We start from the raw sequence: 7,156 nt of genomic DNA on the forward strand, positions 1-7,156 counted from the left end.
CGTATTTTCCATGATGTGATTGGCTGGTGTAGTTTCTAACTTTACTGCATAGAGGAAAATAAACGCTTTTTTCTCTTCTTTTGCTGTTGCTTTGCACAGAGGAAATTAAACCAGTATTGGATCGACCTAATTTTATAAGAAACTCAGGTTTACAGCTTTTACTGTCATTTGGAGGTGCTGACAGAGAGGATGAGGATGAGAGGGAAGCTGAAAGCTGGCATGGACAGCCCCTCTCATCTCTATGCTGAGCTGAGGCGGCTCAGCAGCGTTCAGCCAGTCTCATCCAGCCACATGCCTCAAAGTATAAGCAGCCCTCAGACTCCACAACACCACAGCACCCAGTACCTCTAACACCTCCACTGACTGTCACTCACCACCATGCCTCACTCCCAGTTAAACTGTCACCTGTTACTGTTACGCATGCACAGATACTGCATGTGCGTATGTACTGCATCATTAAATTATCTTATCTTTTCTCAAATTATCTTATCTTGTATTATATTATCTTAAATGATCATATCAGTTGCATTAATATCTGTTAAAAAGGAAATGCTGAAAGGTCACCGGGCTACTGTTTTCTTGTTTGGGTGAACGATTTCCATGGTAACTAACTGTGTTAAATCTCATCTATGAATCATCATCACTGTGTATCTGCTCGGCTCTATCTATGCTCTGCGGCAGGATACACACAAAGACAGTCTTGTGTGTAGTGAGAGCATCTCTAAAACGTCATTTGATTAGGGAGAGAGTCCGCACTGTGTTACATGCATGCTGTTTTTAACGCTGTTATTTCAGATAAAGTATTTACATGCATCTGAAACCGGTGTTGTGTAAGTTATTATAGGAAACTGAGCTCACACAGCACACATGCCTCAGGTATAACTGGTATATTATCTTGTTTTTACATCAGGTAACTCAAAAATCAAATAGTTGAGTCTCCTGGTTGATAGTAAAACACTAGTATGCATGAGGCTGCAGTCCATCACTGGAATATTAAATAAATAAAGCTAATGGAGGATTGTGAAGTATGGCTTTACTCAGTAATAGTCAAATCAATGCTTTATACTCTTTATATTAAAATAATCCAGTTTAGATTTTATTGATTTACTGTATGAAAACTAGCAAATTCTCTCAACCCTATAAGGTAGATAAGAAATTGTTATATATAAAGAAGCCTTGTCTGTGTGCCTCTGATGACACAGTCACCTTTTACACCAAACAGTAGAGAAATACACACTGTAGGTCTATTCAGGCCTGCCTTGTGCTGCTGCTCCATCCTGAGAGTGTTTTGGCAACAGCCACAGTGAAAGAAGAGACATATTTCTGTACAGTGCAGTGTGTGTGTGTGTGTGTGTGTGTGTGTGTGTCAGAGAGAGAGAGAGAGAGAGAGAGAGGGAAAATGGGATGGACTGATGGACACACAGTGGGTCACACCTTTCACCAACCCTGTCAGTCATTTCTCCCTTGCTCGCCCTCCCCTCTCTCTCACAGACACACACACACTCTAAGACACACACATGCACATCTACATGATCGGCGGCAGTGTACCAGAGCTGCTGTGTCTTTCATGTTCCCTCGTAGCCCGTGGTCATTCACCGCATCTCGACTCCTTCCACTGATAAATCAGGAGGTATTTCAGTGAGCGCTGCACTCCGCTGTTCAGAGATGAAAGTGAGATGCAAGATACAAGCTAATGGCCGCCTCGGCCGCTCGTTAGTTGGCAGACTGTCTGACAGAGGGAGACAGACCAGTAATCACCTCACCAGTAGGACACACAGGGACAGTCTGTTTCAGGGCATGTCAACAGTGTTTCACTTTGATTTTGCCTACCTCTCTGGCTTTAACATTAAAGGGCCGACTTTCTGAGAGTTTGGCCCACTGGTCATCAAAATCATCTCAACGTCTGCGCTAAAGATCTGTCATGTACTTGCCAGTCTGTTTGAAACATCAAGAATTGATTTTGACAGTGAACAGAGTAAGTTGAACTTCAGTAACTGTGCAGCAATTGTAGGAGGAGGTTGAAATTACATTGTCCTGTGTGTGTGTGTGTGTGTGCAGGCTAATCTGTAATTTTGTCAAATGAGCATGCACGCCGTCAAGTATGTGCTCTGTGCACAAAAGCTGAAAAAAACAATTCCCACCACAAAAGGATTTTCTGACACAGGCGGAAGTGGAGGAAACAGTGCAGTAGAAAGTAAATGCCCAGAGGCTGTGGAGAGAGGTGGATGCTTTTGCATTCAACTCTAACAACCAGAGTTCAATTCCCAGCTTCTAGCACCAAGATTTCTACTGTGAGCAGACTTTCTATGTTTAGGTTTCTCATAAAACCACAACTAAAGCCTTTCCGTGGCCTTAACCAAATCATTTCAGTTGCCTGGCTCTAAATGAAGTTGTTTTTGTTGCCTTAAGCTTAACCAAAGTTCGTGTACTTGCCTGGACTTAACCAGGAGCTAATTTGTTTAACGTGATGAACAGTTGAAAATGGCTTCTCCTGATCATGCTATTGTTATATAATTCAGTTTGTGGTGTTGGAATGTAGTCTTTACATAATTAGGGTCAGCAACACGTAGTCTGTGTTTGAGACTTAATGCTTGTTTCGTGAAATTTTATGAGATCATACTGGTGTGTGTGTGTGCGTATGAGTGTGTGCTTGCTTGTTTGTGTTGGGTCTGAGTCTGTGGCTTCCAAAATTATGTCCTCTCTGCTGTTTGCAGCTGAAGGCAGCCAGCTACAGCTCTGCACACACATGGGCACATGCATGCACACACACTTTTCAGTAAAGCACGAACCTATTTGTCAAAAGTGTCCTGTGTAAAAACTTCACAACTCTTATATTTAAGGGCCCTATTGATCCTATAGCAGCAGATGTGCAGACGGTGTGGCCTGTGCTCTGTGCCAGTCAAATTTAAAGTCCTTGATGTGGAATTTCCTCAGAATTTCTTCAAGTGGAGTGATTGGACAGGACTTTAGGACTCTGACTTTCTCAGTTACTGAGTAATTTAATTGGAAAATCAACTGCAAAATTGAATTTCCCACAAACCCTAACCTTTCCAGTAAAAGCTGCTGCTTTGCCTACTGCAATTTTAAGACTGCTGAGTACACAGTTGGCATTGGTGGCATGAGATGTGTTATACCCTCACCATGCAGCTTCAACACAGTCGGCTTACTGTTTCTCTAAATGTGTTTCACACTGAATCACACCGACACATGCCCAAGAGAAGAAACTGCATTTTAGCCTTTGGTGGCTGGGTGTATTATGGCTCCTCAAGGGCATGAATCTAAAATCTTCAGGTGTCTTTGTTTCTTCTAGGTCAGTTTCTCTCACATTGTTAGTGCAACAAACTTTTTTTCACGGCAAGCATTTTGACCAGCAATAGCAGGTAAACCCATGTGTTGCTAATGGGATTAATTAAGGTTCCCTTCCAGTCTTTCCAGTGAGCCAGCATGAGCAGCAGTAGGACCCTGGCTCTCTTACACCTAAATGTAACCTTAATTAATGTAATTACTAACACCTGTGTTTACCCTGCTATTTCAGGTCAAAACGGCTGCTGGGAAATGCTCCATGTGAAATGCCATGTATGGCACCTCTAATCCATGTCCCGTTCTCTCAGGCAGTGTGGGTGTGTTGCTGCGTGCCCGAGTGTTTTGTGACTGTCGTTGGCGCTGCAAACACACTTTCATATGGATGTTGATCTATACCAGAGGCTAAGGATTACTTCATCATCTTCTGAGATTTCTGGGTTTCAAAACTCATGATCTGGCCCGTACTCACCCATACTGAGTGAGCTAAATTTGATGGAAAAGCTTCATTGTCCAGCTAAAAAAGCATATAGCAAAACAGTATTATTATTGCAACAGTTTGCACTGCAATATATTACTTTTTCACCAGGCATTCTGGCTCAGGGGTATTTAAATTTTTGTGTTCCTGAAGCTCAGCTGACATTTACTAAACTGCAGACTCCCATTTGAAGTGATTCTGCCCTGACATGCTGTTTGTGTAGCAAAGTAGCAAATGGTGGAGATATCATACTACATTCATTTGAATCATAACAATTTCTTATAAATTAATAACAATGAAATTAAACTATCTCTGTTTTTCCTGAGGACCTCTTGGAAGCACCTCAAGGACCACTGAAGGTTCCTGCACCCCACTTTGAAAACTACTGAGTTAGCTCACTCATTTGTTTTGGGGAAAATGTGAAAAAGCATAAATCATAAATTCTAAACTTGTATCAGTGTTGTTGCAATTCCCACTGGTTGCCAGCAGATATTGATAAAGGTAAAAGATAACTTGATTTTAGCCATTTTAGCCATTTAATTAAATTTGGACCAGTCTGAGCTTTCACTACTGCATCAGTCTTGAGTCTCAGATTAGTTAATCATAATCTCAGCAAATGGATACATGCAAGGAGGAAGGATAGATGTGAAAAAGAAAGGAAAAAGGTTTAAAACCCAGCGTAGCACAGCGTTTTACGTCCGGACAATAGTGAATTTTGTGGCGAGAGCTCAGTGGGTGGATGTCAATAGATGGTATTGTGCCACAGTGATTGTGGAGGAGCCCATGACATAATATTTTCCTGTCAGCTTTTTCTGAAGGTTGTCCTGCATTCCAGGCAGTTCACATCAAATGTCTGACAGAGGACATCATACACAACACAAATAAAAACAGGAATTACATCACTGACCTACGGGGTTACAGTTTCCAGGCATGTATAAGTGGGGTGTCTTTTTCCAGCGCTCTTTACATTAACATTAATTTCTTTGTATGAGGCTTTGTGAGTGAGAGTCACACCTTTCCTTGGCAGTGCTAAAGTCACTTTCCAACACAGGATCACTCGAGCAAATGCATTCTCCTGTAATGTGCCTCCCTTTGGGATCCATTAACATTCACATTAAAGGAGGAGTGTGAGAGGCTGTGAGAGGCTGTTTGCTGAGAACAGTGCTTACAGCTGAGCAAACACACACACACACACACACACACACAGAGTGAGAGAGTGAATTTTGTCATTGTTATTCATCCTGGCAGCTTAAAGGTTAACTGTGAAACTCTGGTATTAGTTTGGCGATGTAGCCTCCTACCTGGGTTATTGTTGGTGCACAGTGTTTATTGAAATTAAGAAATATTTCCCATAAACCCTGTTGCTGCTGCAGGTGTGTTTGTTTTCTCTTTTTCTGAAAAGGGTGAACACTCATTCCTCCATTGTGCATCACAAGAAAATCTTAAATCCTTTTCTTTGTTTGTGTTGGAATAGGAGCTTCCTCTTCCTGTTTTGTGCTGTAAAGCAATTCAACAGATTTCCCTCCAAATCCTGACCCAGTGGCGCATGATGTCAAATGCACAGACATGCATTAGTGCTACCACTCTTGTTTGTTTATAGTAATCAAACTAATGTCTCAGGCCTTTTGTTATAATAATCTATCAATGTTAAAGAGCTACACATAGCACTTACAAAAGGCCATAATGTTTTTTTTTTCTCAGAGGCTTCAACTGGTTTTAATGTGAGCCTCTGCTAAAAAAGCGGTGCACAATGTGATGCTTGGTTGAGGAAATTGGGAACTGTTCGTCTACAGTGTGGTCTTTATCTGGGTCAAATGACAAAACAAACACAAATGACAAAGGGGGCTAAGGGCGGGGGGCGGGGAGGAGGGTGCCGGGGAGGCTGAAAAAGGCCGCAGGGCTCCAAATCAGACTTGGACCAAGTCTTGCCTTTGGCTTCCCTCTCTGTCTGCGTGCATGCCTGCCAGTATGCATGCCTACCTGCCTGTCTGCGCCGCCACACTGCGCCTCTCTGTCCAGCTGTCCCACTTATCTCAGCGGGACATGTGCACATGGAAAAACCCCATCACCCACCCATACACTGGATGATCTCTCTCTCTCTCTCTCTCTGTTTCAACACTGTCTTTTCTTTTTTTTCAAGTTCTTCCTCTATTCTTGCTCTCTCTTTCTCTGTGTGTCAGATGGGGTGAACTTAGGGTGAGGGGTTGGCAGGGGGTTGGAGATGAAGCCCAAGGACACTTGATGCAATGGAAACTGTCCCTCTGCAGATGTTCACCCCTGACCTCTTAGCAGCTCCAAACAATACAATCCTTCATCTGAAATATGTTGTAGGCCTTGCAGTGTGGCACTGGGTGAACTTTGTGCATCTGTGTGTATCTGAGCGCAGTCTGTGGGACACATTGTGCTTGTGTTGTATATTTTGTCAAGGCGACACGGCACACGGTCACATCGCTCAGATTTCACTCCAACGTGCCGAAATCACTGCACAGTAGTCCCAGCCCAAACTTATACAGTTAACTATTTCACCTCTGTCAAGTCAAAAGCCAACAACTGCAACTTTGCCATTCACGTCATCACATTGTTTTTTCTTTTTCTTTTTCTTTTCTTTTTTTTTTTGCATTACAAGTCCTAGTTGACCATTTTCATGCTGTATCTGGAAACTTTAAAAATTCATTTTAATTCTGAGTGGTTATCAGTCAGCAGATTTTTTCTTATTGCCATCACTGAACATTTTGATAGAGTCATCCAGTGTTTGTGTGTGTGTGTGTGTGTGTGTGTGTGTGTGTGTGTGTGTGTGTGTGTGTGTGTGTGTGTGTGTGTGTGTGTGTGAAGTCACTTTAAGTCTGTCTGTAGCGTTAGCCCAGTCAATCACCTAATTACCTGTGACTTTAGAGGCAGCCAGTAACCAATTACACCAATCGGCTCCCTTGTTAGTGCGTGCATGCTCTGATCACATGCTTGTTTCCAGAAGACTTCAATTTAATTGCTAGTATGGAAAATGACCTTTGTGTTTAGACGGTCCACCGCCTGCCAGCATAAACATTACTTCATTTGATTATTATTCAGTTAATTAAAATATTCTCCTTCTCTGTTGAAAGGTTTTATTTCACATCTGAACAAAATATACTAGATTTCTATTTATTTTAATTTTTTATTTATTTAATTAATTTTTAAAACAATTTTCAGGTAAGTTTTGTGTCATTTTCATGTTATTTTTACCTGTATTTCTTTTGTTTGTTTGTTTTTTAAATGTTTCTCCCCCCCCACATTTTTGGTAATTTCTTGGTAATTTTCTTGTTATTTATCTTTCCTTTATTTATTTATTTTTGATAATTTTCTGGTCAGTTGTAGGCATATTTCATTCACATTTATTCATAT

Source organism: Myripristis murdjan, chromosome 17, assembly GCF_902150065.1.
Source record: "Myripristis murdjan chromosome 17, fMyrMur1.1, whole genome shotgun sequence".
Taxonomy (NCBI): Eukaryota; Metazoa; Chordata; class Actinopteri; order Holocentriformes; family Holocentridae; genus Myripristis; species Myripristis murdjan.